Genomic DNA, 18,187 nt, shown 5'->3' with positions numbered 1-18,187 from the left:
AAGGAACTATACATTTGGAAAGGAATTAGGCATTAGCAGGATTGTTTCTTTCTTGGTTGTTGCCCCTTCCCTCCAGCCTCATCACGGTTTACTTAACTAATGGGAAGGATCCAAGCTCCCAAGTACTACATTCCACATGGACAAAAGAATAAGAAGAAAACGATGTGATGAGACCTAGTCTGATGTTCCTGAACTCTCATTCATTTACCTGTCAGTGAAAGAAGGGGTTTTTTTGTCTGCTGGCACCAACAGATGAGCCTGTGCTGTGGCTCTGGGCAGCCCTTTCCCAGCGTGGGTGGGACCTGTCTTAGGACTAAACCAGAACTTGCGTCACTGTTTCCCCTCTTGGTATCTTATTAGCGAGATAAGAAAGGTGCTGTGACTCCGAGGTGCTATTTACATTCTGCAGTGTCAAAAACTTGAGATTTATCTCTAATAAGGCAACTGTCATTATATAGAAGCATAAGCTACCCTGAGCCAAGAGAATAAAATGAAGGGGGACAATGAGTCAGAAAGCTAAAGAGAGTTTACTGACGTACTTAGTAAAGTTTTAACTAGGCTTTACTCTTTTTGAGACCTGTTTTTTTTCCAAAAGGCGTAATTTCTTTTTACACAAAAGCACTTATTTTTTTGCATTACTGATGAAAGTGAACATCTCGGAGAGGGAAATTCCTCCTGCACAAGCATTGATAAGGTATGAACAGCAGGAATACAAACATTTACACCAGTCTCCAGTAGTGGTCTATCAAACCCAACCTTGTTGGATCTCTTCTTAACCCTGAAGGGTACTTAGCTGCGGACTGTGAGCTGTAGCAACAGCCACACAAAACCCATTGAGAAGACCTTTCATGTCCACATAATTGGCCTAAAATCTCTGGAGTTGCACTGATGTAAAAGAATGGAGCATTTTTCAGATGGTCTGCTTGCCTGCTAAATAGCCAGTCATACTGCAGTGCTGCCCCAGTTTCTCTAATTTAGGGTCAAAACTTGATCCCATATTAGAACTGAGACAATCGGCCATGTGTGGAATGGGATGGGGAACCCATACATCTTATGGGCAGTGGTGGGGGATGCAGTCCTCATCCTTGCCTGCAGCAGTTTTAGAAGCCAAGCCAGCCTTTAAGTCAAGGTAATGCAGCTGCAGGCCCAGGGCCGGTGTTAAGACTCCTTTAAGAGCTTGAACACATGAATTGGATGCTTTTCCACGGCATCTGCACAGGGATGCACATGATGACCTGCCAGTTGGCCTTGGATATAGAAGTCTCACATCTGCAGTAGATTAACTAGGATTCAAAAACAGAGTGATTTCAAATATGGACCTGATCAGATTAACTTTGAAAATACATGGTGCCATGAGATGTTATGAATCATACCTACTAGTCCAGGTAGGGAACAAAACCCATCAGCTTTGCTGATTAAACCAAGCCAGAGTCCAGGTTTTAGAGCAAAGGTGAGCTGCTCATTTATGACTCGTAGCCGCTGAGGCCTGAGTGGAAAAGCTGCCACCAATTCAGCAAAGATGCTGAAGATCTACCAGGACCTTACACGTGCAAGCTGTGTGAAGAGGCCCTTGTTCCTTGCTCTGGAGCTGAAGGGGGAATGAGAATGCATCTCTCTGGCATATGACGGCACGAATGTTTATGGGCAATGGGAAATGATGTGAATTTATCTGAGGCGTAGCCAAGGAGAAATGGCCAAATTCTCTCTGAAACCATTATTACAACAGACAATTAAAGGAGCCTCTGTTTCATCATCCTAAGAACATTTTGAGGAGTAGGCGATTACAGCCAAGATCGTTGGGAGCCTGTGTGCAACCGAGTCTCTGTCTAACCACCATCTGCAGCTGTTGGCCCACCTTCTCCCTTTGTTTAAATTTCTATTCTCCACAGGCTGCTGCAAGCAGATCACAGCGCTGCTGAGGCAATAATCAATACTGCTCTCATTTTAATTTGCTTGCCGCTGAGAAAGCCAAGTTTAATCCTGAAGTTTTTGCAACAAATTCAGGCAACAGACTGTGTTGTTTAAGGTGCAAATTCATTACAGTTATAAAGCTGTAGGAAAAACATTCACTGGTATATTAATCTGTCACAAATGTATAGCATCTACTCCCCTCTCATCAGTCCCATTTTGCAGAGTCCTGGGCAAATGCCAAAGTGGACTGCAAAAAAAATCCTTTGTGGGCTGCAGTGAGAAAGCATGATTTACCCAGTCCTGAAAGGGTGTGCTCTTGGGCATGGAATCAGATCGCCCCAAGTGTGTGCACACATATGTGTATGCAGGTGTGATGGGGGGGAAGTCACAGAAGAAGTAGGATCGCTATGGCTGTATCATACGATGTAGAACTCATTGCCCATTTTAATGGTGAAGGCAATTTCTCCTTTCCTCCCAAAATCAGAATATCCCTTTCTGGTATGGAGAATGACAGGGTTTCTCTACCTTGAGTCTTCTCAAGGTATTCAAGAGAGAGTTGCCATTTGAGCCAAAGTCCTCCTGCCTGCTTCTACTGTCCCTACCACAGACAGTAACGTCCTACTGCAAGCTGACCAGAAATGTAGATGTGGCCCTCCACAGACTTGCTTCAAAGGATGGTAAGAGTAAAGCAGCACTAAAAGACTCACTGAGCAAATCCCTGATCAATCTGAAAGGAGCAAGTTTTACTGCTGTATCTACCAGTAGCCGATCAGAACTTGTGCTCTAAAATTTTTGTATTTAGGAAATTTCAAAGCTAAGGGAGCTGTATTCAGCGTCTCAGTTTCTGGGGGAGAAGAAAAACTGAAAATGAAACCAAGGTAAGTTGCAGCAACATTTATAGTCTAACACGTCTCCTTAGAAAGGTATGTTCAGACACTGTGAGATGGGAAACTGCTTGGCTGCAGGTGAAATTTAGAAAGGAGGTGTTAAAAGGAGTTGGGTTTTTTTGTATTTATTTAGAAGGGAGGTCTCTATTATGCTTGCATAAATACAGCTGGATTTCAGAAGTTTACCCTATTTTCTCAAAAGTGAAAATGGTAACTTGGAGTTGGATGCAACTGGGTGTCCCCAGAAGCGGGAGTTATGCTATATGATTTAAAGACTTAAGAGTTGCTGTTTCTTATCTTTGTGTTTACCTCTACCACTGTGAAGTGCATTGATCAAACTGAGAGAAAGCAACTTATGTCAGTGAAGTTAAGCGAGTGTAAACTCCAGCTGGCTTGGAGACAACATATAGAAATAAATTCTTACATATACTACTTTGAACACTGAACTGGCTCTTGAGGTGTTGTGTAAGGCTGCGGCAGCTGCCATTCAATCTACATCCAAGACTGGCTCTCACTGACACTCACCGGTATGCCATGTACTTATTCAGAGAAAACAGAAAGACAATTACACATCTTTGTTTAATATCAATTGGATCAACAGAAATCAGTGTCCCCAGGCACGGAGCAGCATGATTAAGGTCTGAGCAGGAACTCTGCCATGGGTCTTGGCAAACCGGCGGCAAGGACAGGGGCTGGGGCACTGGCTTCATTGCGGTTGCGTGTGACAGGAATCCAAAACTGAGCAAACAACAAGAGAAGGCTGCGCAAGGGTGAGACCGAAGAGGGGTAAGAAAAGCTTGTGGTGCCCATGGCAGACTTTATCCACACTGAACTGTGTTTAGAAAAGCTATATTTTCTGCTGTCTTTGTATGTAAACAGGACTACAGTGTCAAAACCAGTAACTCCTTACTCCAGACAGACAAACATGACCTACACAACCGATTCCTAAGAAGCAAAGCTTCCTGTTGTGGCTAACTGCTTAAGGATTAACACTTAAAGAAACAAAGCAGGTCTTTAGATGAGATGCTCAATAGCATAAGTTCGCACAATCTATTTCTAGCATAGCTCCAGTGAAATACTAGGAACCCTACCAGCCTGTATCAGCTGACATAGTCGTCAGCTCCTTTCACTATCTACCATCAAGCCATCCAGGGCACTGTCTGCACTGTCCACTGTCCATTATGTCCACATAAATGCACTTGACCTGTCAAAACAATGATTTTTCTCCCTGCAAGGGGTAATTATGACCACAAGTCATTAGGAGAACAACAGTTATAGAGCTTTGATATTCCACATTCAACTCCTGCAACCCTTCCAAGTATGGGGTTTCCTTTCACAGCTGCCAACGCTCACCTCCTTTTGCATTGTCTCTCACCAGCTCCCACTGCTGTGACTTTGTATTTTGCATTTACTGGCCGTGACTCAGTTTGAGAGGAAGAAGATGGAAGACTAGCTAGGTGGCTCACAGCTCTGCCTCAGATCAATGCTATGATACTGTGTCCGCTGCAGGGTAGAGATGACCGCTTTGTACCAGTACTTTCTGAAAAGACCGTGAAGAAACTTTTCCAGACTTTCATTTCATGATTAGCTATCAGCAGGGCCATCAACAGGACAGAAATGAAAGTCTTTAAGATTCCTTTTCAAAAACAAAAAGCCTGCAGTTTTCAGAAAAAATCAGAGTTATTAGTCAAATAATCTATTTGCATAAATCAGTATTACTTCTGTAAAGCAGCATTGACTGTTCTTGACATTTCCTAGCTCAAGGAGCAGCAGTCCATTGCGATGGAAAGCAGCTATGACTTCGTCTTTAAAGTACCCCAAACAACAGAGCCAGATCTGGACACTGGTCGGATGAGAACATAATGAAAAAATCCAGTTTATACTGCTGCGGGACTAACTCCAGTTTCTATAGGCAGCTCTGAAATGAATCAGGCAGTGTAGCTCCAAAGCCACCCTCTTAATGTGTCCACTTGATTTTTTAATACCCTGCTGCTATATCACGGACAATCCATGCACAAACCTCAGATTCTTCTTAAAGCCAAGGTCTTTATTAAAAATATTAACTTATCAGCCACACAAAATACATTCTACAGCAAGTTTCTGCTTTCTCATATTGCAGTACTTCCCAGCAGCCACACTCAGCTATTCTAACACCTGAGCCTCTTCCAGATACTCTAGAAAGTCTAGTTCTAGACGGTCTAGAAAATCAGTCCCTGCTGAAAGACAGGACAAAGGGCTTTTCACAATTCATGGTAAATCCATGAGAAGAGATCTCTGAAGTTTATTACAAGCAACGACTGAACTAAGACAATGCTGAATGTTCATCTCCATAGTGGAATGAATAATGACTATGTTACCAGAGTGATGTGAAATATTGATTACAACTGCCTTATAAATGCTTTTTCCCCCGTAATTGTACCAGCAACTTTAACTGAAACTCTACACAGCAGCTACAATTTTTCTACGAATTTGTAACTGTACTCTATGGAACTTATGGAATAAATTACCTATACTAGCAGGATTTTTATTTGGACTGTAAGACGCCAATAGTGCATTTCTAGAAAGCTATATACATTGTTTATGGCATTTAAAACCAAAGTAAAAATATTAAATGTTTTTTTGCTTATTTTTAAGACAAGTAACAACTTTGCAAATTATTCTTTGCAAATGGTTTTCATTAGCTGTAAACAAGTTACATAGCATTTCATACCCATGCATTTAATTGTAAAAAAAGTTTGACTAGAGTATTTTTAGAACACAGTTACTCCATGAATTTGGCTTCAAGGATTCCCCTACTCGTTAGATAGAAAAAACAAGAGAAAAAAAATTTAGATGGGTAACTTTGAAGACTGTATCTAGGTAAACTGCCTTTATTAGCTGTAAACAATCAGAGATTTTTGTTCTGAATACCAAAAGGCAATTTAAATTCTTCATAAACCAATTAGTTCTCAACAAGTGGTAACAGTCAAGGAGGTAATATTGTAGGTACTAACAGATTAAGGCCTAACTTTTGTGGGTTTTTTTTTTGTGTATGTCTTCTTTCCAAAGAGATTAATACATAAAGGGATTTTGCTTGGAAGGTGTAAACTTAGGAAATTAATTTTGAAGTTTGTACACGCAGCCATACATCTAGTGTATAAGGTTTTTTCCTTTGAGGACTGCCTGGCATATGTGGCCACATCTCAAGATGCAGCAGCTCCCAGTTTGGCAACCATTTAATTTCAGGGGTTTCTTCCAGCAGGTGAAGAGGTGCTACAGGCAATACGGTACATCTGCTGAAAGAATGCCATGTGCCATGTGCAGTACAGTAAGTCAAACAACACCCTTCTCATCCGCGCTCTTAAGGCAGTGGTCATAGAATCATAGAATGGTTTGGGTTGGAAGGGACCTTAAAGATCTAGTTCCAACCCCCCTGCCATGGGCAGGGACACCTCCCACTAGCCCAGGCTGCTCAAAGCCCCATCCAGCCTGGCCTTGAACACTTCCAGGGATGGGGCATCCACAACTTCTCTGGGCAGCCTGTTCCAGTGCCTCACCACCCTCACAGTAAAGAATTTCTTCCTAATATCTAACCTAAATCTCCCCTCTTTCAGTTTAAAACCATTACCCCTCGTCCAACCCCTACACTCCCTAATAAAGAGTCCCTCCCCATCTTTCCTGTAGACCCCTTCAGGTACTGGAAGGCCACTATAAGGTCTCCCTGGAGCCTTCTCTTTTCCAGGCTGAACAACCCCAACTCTCTCAGCCTGTCCTCACAGGAGAGGTGTTCCATCCCTCCAATCATCTTTGTGGCCCTCCTCTGGACTCGCTTCAACCAGTCTGTGTCCTCCGTATGCCGGGGGGCCTCACCACCCAGCAGAAAGTCGAGTGCTCCGACACTCTCAGGGAGCCGCTCCAGCATGGCAGCTGTGCCGTCACCCTTGGGGCCGGGCTGGTCAGGGCCTGCCTGCTGGGCCATGGCCACTGAAGGCCTGCTGGTGAGGCCCAGGAGGAGGCAGTGGTGGCCTCCCCTGGCCTGAGCGGCCAGGGCAGAATGTGTGGGGGACCGTGGGGCAGTGGCCAGTGAGGCCAACAGAAACATCCACCCAGAGACGCAAGGTGGGCTGGCTGTGCCAGTGTCTCCATACAAAGCAGTTTGTGTTTTCACTGCCTCTTCATGAAAAACTGCTTCTTGCCGCTGTGCTAATGCTTCCCCCCCTTCCCCGACCAGTCCTTAGAGCTAAAAGTAATCTTCTTTCTTGATTATTGCGATCTGCTTTGCTGCAATCTCCATCAGGGCGTGCAAAATAATTATCCGGCTCGTCTTCACCTGCTGGTCTGAAAATACAAGTGTTTTCTCCCCACTTGCTTGGGATTCCTCTGTCGTGTCAAACTCAACTGTTTTTATTTCAAGGCCCTGGCAAGAAATGAACAACCCCTCCTTTACCCAAATTTTCAGCTGGAGTCAATATTTTTAAAATTCCGATTGTGTTGAATAAAACTCTTGATCAATAAGTTTTTATTTCCCCGTGTAGTCACAGGCCTTACAGTTTGATTTTCCAGCTGTCTGTGCAGGTTTCTGCTGCCATTGTGGTTTGAAATTTGGAGCTTTAGCGGATGCCTCACAAGGGAGAAAACTGAGCATCTTTCTAGACAGACAATGTACTTACAGTTTTAGTTTTGGAGTGTTTTGACCAGCAGTTGTAAATGTACCTGCTCCAGCACATTTTCATTTTCTTTCAGCTCAGTGTCACTGCAAATATATATTGCAATGTGAGTTGATGAATGTTCTTCTCCTTAAGGAGGAAAAGAAAAAGTTGTATTATATAGATGGACAAATTTTGCAGAAGTACTGCTGTAGAGGTGGAGGGATGTTGCAGCATTTCAGTGTGACCGATTTTATTTTCAGTCGAAAGGCTCCAGCAGGGAGGGATGCTATGAACAGCAAAATGTCTGAAGTAGCAGAAAAAATGGCTTCCAGAATAAAGTGTTTGCCATGTGTACATTTATTTATTTATTTTGGCAAAAGCATGCACATAAAGGTAGTGTCAAGGGACTTTGTTAGGGAACGGCTTCTCTAAACCATTTTCCAGTCATGATTTCTTAGCTGCTTTGCTGCACAGCCTTTTCTTCAGCTGCAATGATGCTTGCGGCAAAGTCTCCTAGAAAGCTAGCTTAGGTTTTCTCTAGTTTAGCAGCATGATGACGCTCCCCACCAGTGGAGAAAAGTGGTACCACAGAAACCATAGCCTTAAGTGGCAACTAAGCTCACAAGGAATAACTAAACCAAACATCTTGTCAGTGGTAACTTGCAAAACTTCAGTCTAGTTGGCTTGGTCTTACAAGTCTTGGCTGACTTAGTTACCACCATAAACAAAGCTTTCCTTATAAACCGTTCCTGTTTGATAGAAAACTGTTGGAATATATACAGTTGGTGTGTACATATGTAGTATATAGGAAAACATAACAAGCGTTCTCTAGAAATACTAGAGCGCCAAAATAGCAAAACACTCATCGCTGTTACGAGAACACAAGAAATTCACAATCTGGAATTACAGTTTATTTTATTTGAAATCAGCAAAGAATGACCCAGAATGGCCTATTTAACTTAGTGCAGAGAAAATTTTCATTTTGGATTAATCTCTCTGGGAACAGGTTTTGTAATTCTCTCTAGCATTTGTGATTTGCATTAACATATGCAAAGTGTTGTAACAGCAAACTTCTTCCAAAAGCAGACCTCTTCAAAATTAAATCCTCCATTTTGACAAAAGAAGATTTTTGTTTAAAAAAAAAAATCCCTAAACATGAAACCTTCTTTTTTTAACCCACAGTAGTCTAGCTTTTACAGCAAAATACAGAAAGCATTTAGAAATACCAGTTTGAATGGTTTAATTTTACCCGTTATTAAACTGGGTAATTCCTGCACAACATATGCATATATACCAGAGTGCCTCCATCCCATACTAAACGTATGAGTATATATATATGTGTGTATCCGTATATACATATATGTATTTTCTACCTATTCTGTGTAAGAGGCAGACCATGATATTATTTCCTTTAGTGAATTAGGCTTTTAGGCCTGAGTTTACTGCTCAACCTTTTACTTATGACAGTTTCATACTGATTTCAGTGAGATTTTTTGCTCGGTTACAGTCTGAATAGGAAATTGATGCTGTCTTCATGTTTTGGTTCAGAGTTAGTTCTGAGTGACTGTGATTTGTTTCTTGTGGGCTTCGAAGGCCTGGATGCCCACACGCTGTTTCACAGTTGTTGATATCCAGCAGTCGTTTTGTTTCTGTTTGTTTGGAAACCCTTCCCGGTCACCTTTTTTTCAGATGTCAGCATACGGTCAGGTTGTACATCGCTGTGAATTCCTGGATCATGAAGAAGAATTAAAAATAATTCAAAGACCTGATGGAGACTGTGCCATGCTTCTGTTTTGACTGTTAATTTTTTTCTTTCAGTCTTGAATCTGTCCTAACTGTATAGGAGTCTTTAAAAGGTCAGAAGAATGGCCATTTGGAAAAGTAAAAAGCTATATTTAAGGCTGTATCACTTTACATCTTTCTGATTGTTTAGTTTGTTTTCTGTGACTGAGGGCCTCAAATTCACCTTAGCCTTTCCCACACTTAGCTCATGAAAGAGACCAATGGCCTGTAATTAGTGAGATGTGCTATAAATGCCACCACTTTGCTCACAAAACAGTTCTATTTTTACTTGATTCTTGACATTCAGACTTGTTAGCATGCTGACGTGTGTTTTACAACATTTCACTAACTTAGCATCTCAACTCTGCAGGCTAAATGGCAACTACCTTTTCATAGCTTGAACATATGCTGTTTAGAAAAAGATTCTTAATGGTCCGTCACGTTTTCTTTATTATTAGGTTACTGTGGCTTTTTTAATCTCTTTGGAAGTTTAAAGATATCCTTCTTCTGGTGTCACTGTTGCTGGAACTCCATGACAGCCATCAGGCTGATTCTTCTCTCCGGTTTTGGACATGTGCCCAGCAGTCCCTTCCTCTTGCAGGTGAGAGGTGTAGTAGGTCCTGTAGCCTCTGGAGAGAGAAAACCTCACTGAAATGCCAGAAGTAAAAAGGTTCCCCCCCCCCCCCCCCCCCCCGCCAAATTTTTAAAGTGATCTAAAGATAGTAAGATCACACAAATATAAGCTTCTTCAACAGGTTGCTTTAGTTTTAAGTGGTTTTCCTATGATGAGATAATGCTGTGCGAGCACTGAAACGCGGAAGAATATGAGTACGTTCTTGATATTGCTATTTTTTAAAAGTAGCCTGTAATTTTTCCTATTCTAAAAGCATGTATTAAACCCTCTTAAACTGAGCATCTTTCTGAGATGACATTTCAAACTATTCAGTCAGCTGGAAAGATGTTTTCAACAGAACTTTGGTCTAAGCCATAGTTTCACAAAACATGGGAACAATGCAATGTATTCATAAATAGCTGCTGCCATTGCTTCATCTGGTGGTGATTTATATGCAGAAGGCCTCTGTTCAAGGCATGATTTCCAGCTCTTTTCCTATCAGAGGGGAAAAAGAAGCCAAATTTTGACTCGGAAAGTATATAAAATGATCACACAAATCAATACTGTGCTTCCAATTAATGGTTTTAGTTTTGCATCACTTTCCTCATCGTTTGCTCTTAATGAGAAGGCAGAGATTTCAGTGAGAGTTTTGTCATTTACTTTGGTCAGTTGAACCAGTCAGAATTTCATCCGTGGATGGTAAATATGGTCAAAGAATAGTGCCTGCTAATCATTGGGTGGGTGGGAGAAGGTGGTTTTTTTTCCCCTAAAATCTCCCACCTTCAGATTTTGGCACTGAGGCTCTTCTAATATTTTCCTTTTATCCTTCTCTTTGTTTTCCATGTTATGCCAGTAAAATATAGAAAATAAACTAAAAGGCAAGCCGAAGCGTGTGCTTCCTCCTTCCCAGTCTCTGGTGTTTGGGAGGGACCAAGGCAGGGAGGAGTGTGTTTGTGTGTGTGTGTGCATGAGGGAGCGGAGCACTGGTGGCTTTAGTGAAGGGCTGTGCGGGGATTCAGGATGCACATCTAAAGGAAACCGGTGTCTGCAAGTTCTGCTCCTTGTGGAAGAGTGTTTTTCTGTACCTGGTTTGCTGCTGCTGGTTCTGGGAAAAGTCTAGTAGCAGTTGTTGCTGGCCCCCTGCAACTTTGAAGGAAACGAAAAGTCCTGAGATACTTGGTAACACCTTGTTTTCTGATGGCTGCGAATGCTTCCATGCTTAATTTCAGAGTAACTTCATCGATAATAAAATATTTTCTTCAGAAGTCAACGGGGAATGTTTGCTTCATTTAGGACACCCGCTAGAGGGAGCAGTGATAATGTTTTAACTTTAAAGATGCTAAACAAACTGCAAATTCATGTAGACCTGGGGCACTAAGAAAAGATTTGGGTTTCTGCCTCTCCTGAAAGCCCCATTATGTACTAAATCAGGAATCAGAGGGCTGGAAACACTCTGGATAGATGGTTTTGAAGAAAGGCTGATGTTTCTTTTCTAACTTACATAACTGCATTGTTGAAGGCCTGTGCTGAAGAGCATTTTCAATAATAAAAGGAGCTTCAGTTGCTCTAAGGAGTGATCTAGTGATGGAATGTAAGTTTTGGGGTTTTTTTTCATGGGTAAAATTGATATGTAAAAGTACTATCCTGATCTTCAGAAGCAGTGTTTTTAAGCTGAACTTTGAATTTAAAATTATGTTGGCAGTTAGATATTTGGGGTTTTTTTCTCTCCAGGGTTGAAATAATTTGTAGTTGGGAGGAAGAAGATATATTTCAGGTGAAATATTTCTTTTCTTTTGAATTAATTTTTTTAGCAGACAGCTAAATGTTACTATGCTGTCAATGAAAAGCTAAGCAACTTCCAAAGGTTGCCTAGGCTGATGAAGGGACTTAGGCATTAAAATGCCTGAGTATTTACTGTGGCTATGTGTGCAACCAGCCCTGTGGTAGAACTGACAATCCAGTGTGGGGTACCTACACTCTACATACAGTCAGGGGAAGAAGTGATGCATCCAAACAGGATCTGTAAAAATCAGGGCACTGAATACGAACAACTTGGAGATAGTCATCTGGACACTGCTGGTGGGACGCATAAGAGTAGCTGTTACAGTACTTCTTCTCTTTTCACTTGGCCAAAAACCTCATAGTAAACATCTTTGTGAGGAGTTACATTTGCGAACCAATTTTTATTTCATCCTCCACTTCTTTCCCTTCCCTCTGTCTTTTGGTAGTTGTGAGAAGTGTGGACCTTACATACCTGCAGCTGCAATGACAATTTGAGTATTTTCTGTTCTTTCCTCTTCTCTCATTTTATAATCCTAACCCTTTGAAATACGATTTTATTAGTATAATGCTGAGCCTGAGTAACGGCAATAAATGATTTCCCAGGACAGACTTTTATACTTTTTTGGGCTGCTTATGCAAACTTTTTTTTTACTTAAATTCATAGACTGCTTTATTCTGAGATATGGGGCAACTTCTACATTGTTACTGGCCTATTTTTAACCCTGTATCATAAATTATTGGTACTGAATGCCATAGATAGCAACACTAAGTATTTCTTCACATCAAGGAACTTCACCTTCCTGGTTGAAGACGGGAGCAGCAGCATCTTGCTTTTGACACTTGCTTCTTTGCAGAGTTTTAATCCCTCAGGTTAACATCTGTCAGGATTGAACCAGTCAACAGATCTGTGTAGCATTGCAGAACCATATAAAAATCTAGATTGTCAAGGACCTCTGGAGCCTGTATGGTCCAAGCTTTTGTTGATAGCAGGGCCTTAAAGTGGGTTATCCAGGTCACTGTCAAATCTTGATTATTTCCAGCAAGGGTGATCCCATAGGGACACCTACTCCAATATTTTTTTTTTCTTATGGTGCAGATTTTTTACTTATACATATGGAATTTCTTCTGCAGACGTTTGCACCCATTGCTTCTTTTCTGTCACTGTGCATCCTTGTGAAGGGAGTTCCTGCATCTCCTTTGTAATTAAGTTTCAGGTATTGGAAGACTGTGATTAGATCTGCGCTGAGCCTTCCCTTCTCTAGGCTGAACAGACTCGGTTCCTTCAATCTTTCTTCTTCTGCCAAGTTCTCCAACCCTTCCGTCATCTTGTGGTGGCCCTCCAGTGGACCCTCTCCAATTTTTTAGTGTCTCCCTTGAACTGGGGAGACCAAACCTAGGCGCAGTATTAGAGGCGTGTCCTAAGAAGTGCTAAATGGGCTGGAATGATCACAGGCCTGGATTCGCTGGCTGTACTCTTGTTGACGCAGCCCATGACAAGGTTTGCCTTCATTGTTGCAAGGGTCAACTGCTGGCAGCATTCAGGCTGCCATCGATCAGGGCTCCCCAAGCTGTACCCTAGGCAGTCAGACATCTCCTCTACTGCTGCGTGGGATTACTGCATCCCAGTGCAGGATTTGACATTTATCATTATCAACGTCATGCAGGTCTTGTTGGCCTGCTCTCTCAGGCTGTTGAGGTGTCTCTGTGGGGTGCCTCTTTCTTCCAGCAGATCTGCCTCCTCTCCCAGTGTGGTGGCATTTGTATATTTTGCAATGTATGAGTTGCATGTCATAGTCTGGTGTATGAATATATACCCTGGCAGGAGGGTGTCTGGATTGCTCACAGGTAAAGTTCAGTTGTCTTGAGTGAGCAGGCAATATCCAGTTGGGTCAGAAAAGAGCTGCATCAGGAGATACTCAAGTGTGAGTTTAATGCTCAACTTCCATGAGAAATGGGAGAAGGAAGACAGCATTGTGATGGAGGTATAAGTAGCCAAATAAATATTTTATTTTCAAATCTGATCTAAAATGACTCTGTTTTACAAAACCAAAACACTACTTGGTAATGCTGTCTTGGAGAATACACTGTATTGGTGTAGCTTTCAAAAAAAGTACGAATGGATGCCATTTTCCAGGTGCCTTTGCAAATACACGTAACATCATTCCTATGTCAAAGATTTATAATTATAAAAAGAGAGAACATGATAGGTGGGGAAAACAGCACTTGGGCATAGTTACAATTTGAAGACTTGGAAAAAAAGTCACTGACATGAATTGATTGTGTGCCCAGAACAGTCCTGATAAGTGAAAAGCGATTTTAAAAAAGGATCCCATAACAGAACATATGCTTTTGCAACTAAATCTAAATTTTGACACAAAAAGTGAAGCGTTCTAGAATTAAATGGCATAATAGCGTTGAAAGAAAAGTGTTACTTTTCACACAGTTCTGGAAGGGAAAAGGAGAAAATGAGTCTATAGATTCAAGGTTGCGTGTGTCAGTGATTGTTCCCTGATTGTAAACCCAATCTGAGCTGAAGGGACTGTAACCTGAGTGTCAGCTTTCTGTTTCGTCAGAATTACTGTGTCTGTTTTCAGAATTGGAATCCTTTTTAGAGTGTATCTGGTGTGTCCTATTACAGGCTGAGCATACCTTGTCAAGCGGAATGAATGGTACATGTACTGAAAACACAGGCTGCTGTTAACGTATGGCATCTTGAAATATCCACCGTTTAGATAGCAGACAGATAGCCTGGCTATTCTCAAATATTATTTTTTTTCAGTCTGGATGATGATGGGTGTGGACAGCAAGCAGGCTGTCGTATTGCCAGATGGCATCTGACTCCCTAGTTTCTTATCAATACAAGAAAACTGTAACTTCGCTTGATGAAAGAAACTGGTTAAAAAGAAAGAGAATTATTATGTATTTGGAGAAATAAAACAAGATTAAATACAATACAACTGCGTCATAATTACCGGCCTAATGATGCAATAATGTATCTCTGAGAAATCTTTGGAGTGGGAGAAGAGGGAGTTCCTAGTACGTCAGAATTTTAATACAAAATGAGAAATATTAATGTGTAGTAATTGTTCTGCAGCCATCTGCGCATAAGCTATGTTTTTAAGCATGAATTTATTTGCTGTGGGACTAGTCATGCACGAAACCACTCCCTCTCATCTATTTTCAGAACAAAACCATGAGACTTATCAAATGTTTGACACTGATGCTTTCTGCTTGAACTAAAAATTCCTGCTGTTGTGGCTTTCTTCTTTCCCAGCAGATTTTGTTGCTGTTTTCCACTTCTCCTTCTAGAGGAATGTTTTAAAGGTTTTTGGTTGCTTTAAGAGGCTTGTTGTTGTAACAATAATTTGTTAGTCATGGTCTCCTTGAAGTTTTGAATGCTTTTGAATAAAAATAGATTTGAAGCTGGTATGGGGATGAAAAACTCTTGCTAAATGTAATGATTTTGATGAAGAAAAAATGCAGTCTGAATTACCGAGTGTATTGTTGAATGATCAAATAATCCAGCAGCTTGCAAAATTTTCTTCATTTGTCCTTATAGGCACACAAGTGACTGCTCTTTTTCCTCCCCCAGATTTCTCTCCAGCCCTTCATTATGCTTCTGGATGTTTGTAAAGACTTTCCCAACTGTTCCTGTCTGAGCAGCCTCCTGCCCAGCCGAAGAACCTGCACGGCACAGATGCACTGTGGTATCTCTGCTTGGAAATGGGCATAACATGATTTTCTTTATCATAAAAATATGTCTTCCCTGGTGCTGCAGTTTCTTCTAGAGTAATCTCAGAGGCATGCTTCTCATGTCATACAACATAATACATTTAAAATAAACCTTTTAAGGCCACTGATATCTGTCTGTTTTGCTGTGATACTGGAGTTTTGAGTTTATAGAATACAACAGTAAAATTGTGCCAAATACCAGTTGACATTTATCAGCTGTCTTAATTTAAGAATAGACCATTTCTTAAGGCGTAGTAAAATACCCCATAGACAGTAGTGAAAGGCATAAACTGTGCTGAGTTTGGTGATGAGACAGGGCGGTAAATATATCTTAGTTACATGTTAGATCTTTTTCTCGATCTCATTTTGCCTCCAACAGTACTTTAAATAATGGTAACAAAGTGACAAAAATGAATTTTCCCAGAGGAGTACTAAAAAAAATCTACAGATCTGTCAAATTACCATTGCCTTTCATACTGAAAGAAGAAATCTCAGGCTTAAGACTCCCGATTTATGTTGCTCATGAATAACATTTCTTGTCTGACTTTGGCTCTAAGAAGATAACCCTGAAGGATATGAACAGGTATGCTGAAGGAGCACATTTCTCAAGCCCACATTCACGCTGCATTTTAAGCAGTTTCGGGTTTTTTTCCCTTGTTTTGGATGGAGGAAGAGGGCGATGGCAGGGTTGTCTGTGCTGGGTTTATAACTCGTGCACAGTACCACAACTTTCACAGGTGACTGACATGTCTTCAGCAACACTGGGAAAAGTATTCTTGCACAATGAGAGAAAAAGTTCTGTCTAATCTCTCAGCCTTAATACAAAGAAAATGTTTATGCAGAAGAATGGATTTTCTACCAGAAAGGCTTTGATGATCATGCATTTATATTCTCAAATTCCCAATCTCAAGAAGTAAAGTAATTATGATGTCATTTGGAATTGTGATTTTTTTTCTTTACTTATGTAGTTTTAACACCAATGAGATGAGGATTAGGTGTACTATGGTCTGATCCTCTTGCACTGAGTACTAATATATAACACAGGAGAGACATGCAACTTTCCTCTGTATTTACTGGCTGCAGCTCAGTCCCTGCTGCTCTGTAGAACATTTACCAGAATGAACGAAGTGCCTTATAAACTGGATGTATATCTGACCAGGACTAGATGTTTGTTGTTTTGTTTTTTTCTTTTGGTGAGAGTTAGAGGCCAGTAAAGCACCGGAAAAGCAGTATAAATAACCATCCTGAAAGGAAAAAGGTCACAGACTTTTTTACGTGTACAAATAGGATTTTAATACAGGATTTTTCACTCTGAGGGTGGTGAGGCACTGAAACAGGTTGCCCAGAGAAGATATGGATACCCCATCCCTGGAAGTGTTCAAGGCCAGGCTGGATGGGGCTTTGAGCAACCTGGTCTAGTGGGAGGTGTCCCTGCCCGTGGCAGGGGGGGTGGAACTAGGTGATATTTAGGATCCCTCCCAACCTAAATCATTTTATGATTCTATGTTGCAGGCCACATGCTCCACAGCTTGATGTCTCCATACAATCTCAAAAGTTGAACAAGAACACTTGCCTTTTGCCTAACAGAGTTTGCGCATGTGCAACTTAAGTGGTTTCAGTAGTTAATATTGACATGCGTGAGTTTTAATTAGAGGGTAACTAACACAATAGTTCTTGCTCAAGGGTTTCTGTGAGGTAGTAATATAAACTTGTATGCAAATAGAAGTAAGCGGAAGCAGACTGTCTGGCTTTTCTGCATTGCACTTGGAAAGGGATTTGTCCATAGCACCGGCATGTCTGGCTCAAGCTCCCCGCTTGCCAGGACTTGTGGTACAATTAGCACTGAGAGTGTAAGAAAGCACAGTTGAATTGTGCTGCACAACACTGCCCCCAGCTCGTACGTTTAGTTTATGATTGATAACTTGGCTGCAAAACCAAATTCAGTTACCTAGGAGGAGTTTGCTGGCAGTACTCAGGGCTAGATCAGCTTATGCCAGATGTGGAGAGTGCGTAGTTTGTCATTGTATTAGGACTGCACTGGCTCGTCATGGGAGCAGAGATAGCTCAAGCCTACAAGGTTGTTAATGAGCTCAGACTTAGAGGGGATGGAAAATGAAGATTTTTGATTTGTGTAGTTTTAGGTGTTAAGTGCAGAGGAATTCTGGAGCCTGTCCAGAAGACGAAATGGCTTACCAAAGAACTCAATAGGCTACCTAGAGTTAAACTGGGGTATTGCCATGTAATGATTGGAAACATAAAAATCTTGTCTGTGTTCACTAAAGTCATCCATTCCTGTCATCTTCCCCTAATAGTGTCTTGAATAAAAGAAATCACTATTAAAGGAGGGGGACAAAAAAAGATTACTACATCTTCTGTTTTCTGTTGGACACATTTGAGGAGGGAAAGATGTTAATAGTTAGGTAGATCAGAGGATGATTTATTTTAATATGGATGTTTGGCAATTAAAGGAGTAACATACCTTCTTTCACAGAAGGTGAAGACATGCCCCAGACTTACTCCCCTCTCCCTTGTGAGCTGAAGTTGGAGTTCCCATTATACGTCTGTTAAAAGTCATATGGAAGAGGCACTGTTCTGCTCTGTGTTTGGGAACACAGCTGTTTTTTTCCCTATGTAGAAAATTGGATGGGGATCAGAGAAGATGAGACGACCTGCTGGACATGGAAAGAGAGTTATCAGTGTGAGACCCATCCACTATCTAAGGGCTTTGTAGCTGCTAACATCTGAGATTTATATTAGGAAGAATTAAATGGTATTGTGATGGGGAGTTTTAAAGGTGTTGAGAGATTGGATAGCCCCCTCCACCACCTGAAAGTTTGGCTCAACTTAGTCAT

Source organism: Larus michahellis, chromosome 2, assembly GCF_964199755.1.
Source record: "Larus michahellis chromosome 2, bLarMic1.1, whole genome shotgun sequence".
NCBI lineage: Eukaryota > Metazoa > Chordata > Aves > Charadriiformes > Laridae > Larus > Larus michahellis.
The sequence above is the reverse complement of the archived record's forward strand: the minus strand, read 5'-3'. Positions refer to the sequence as shown.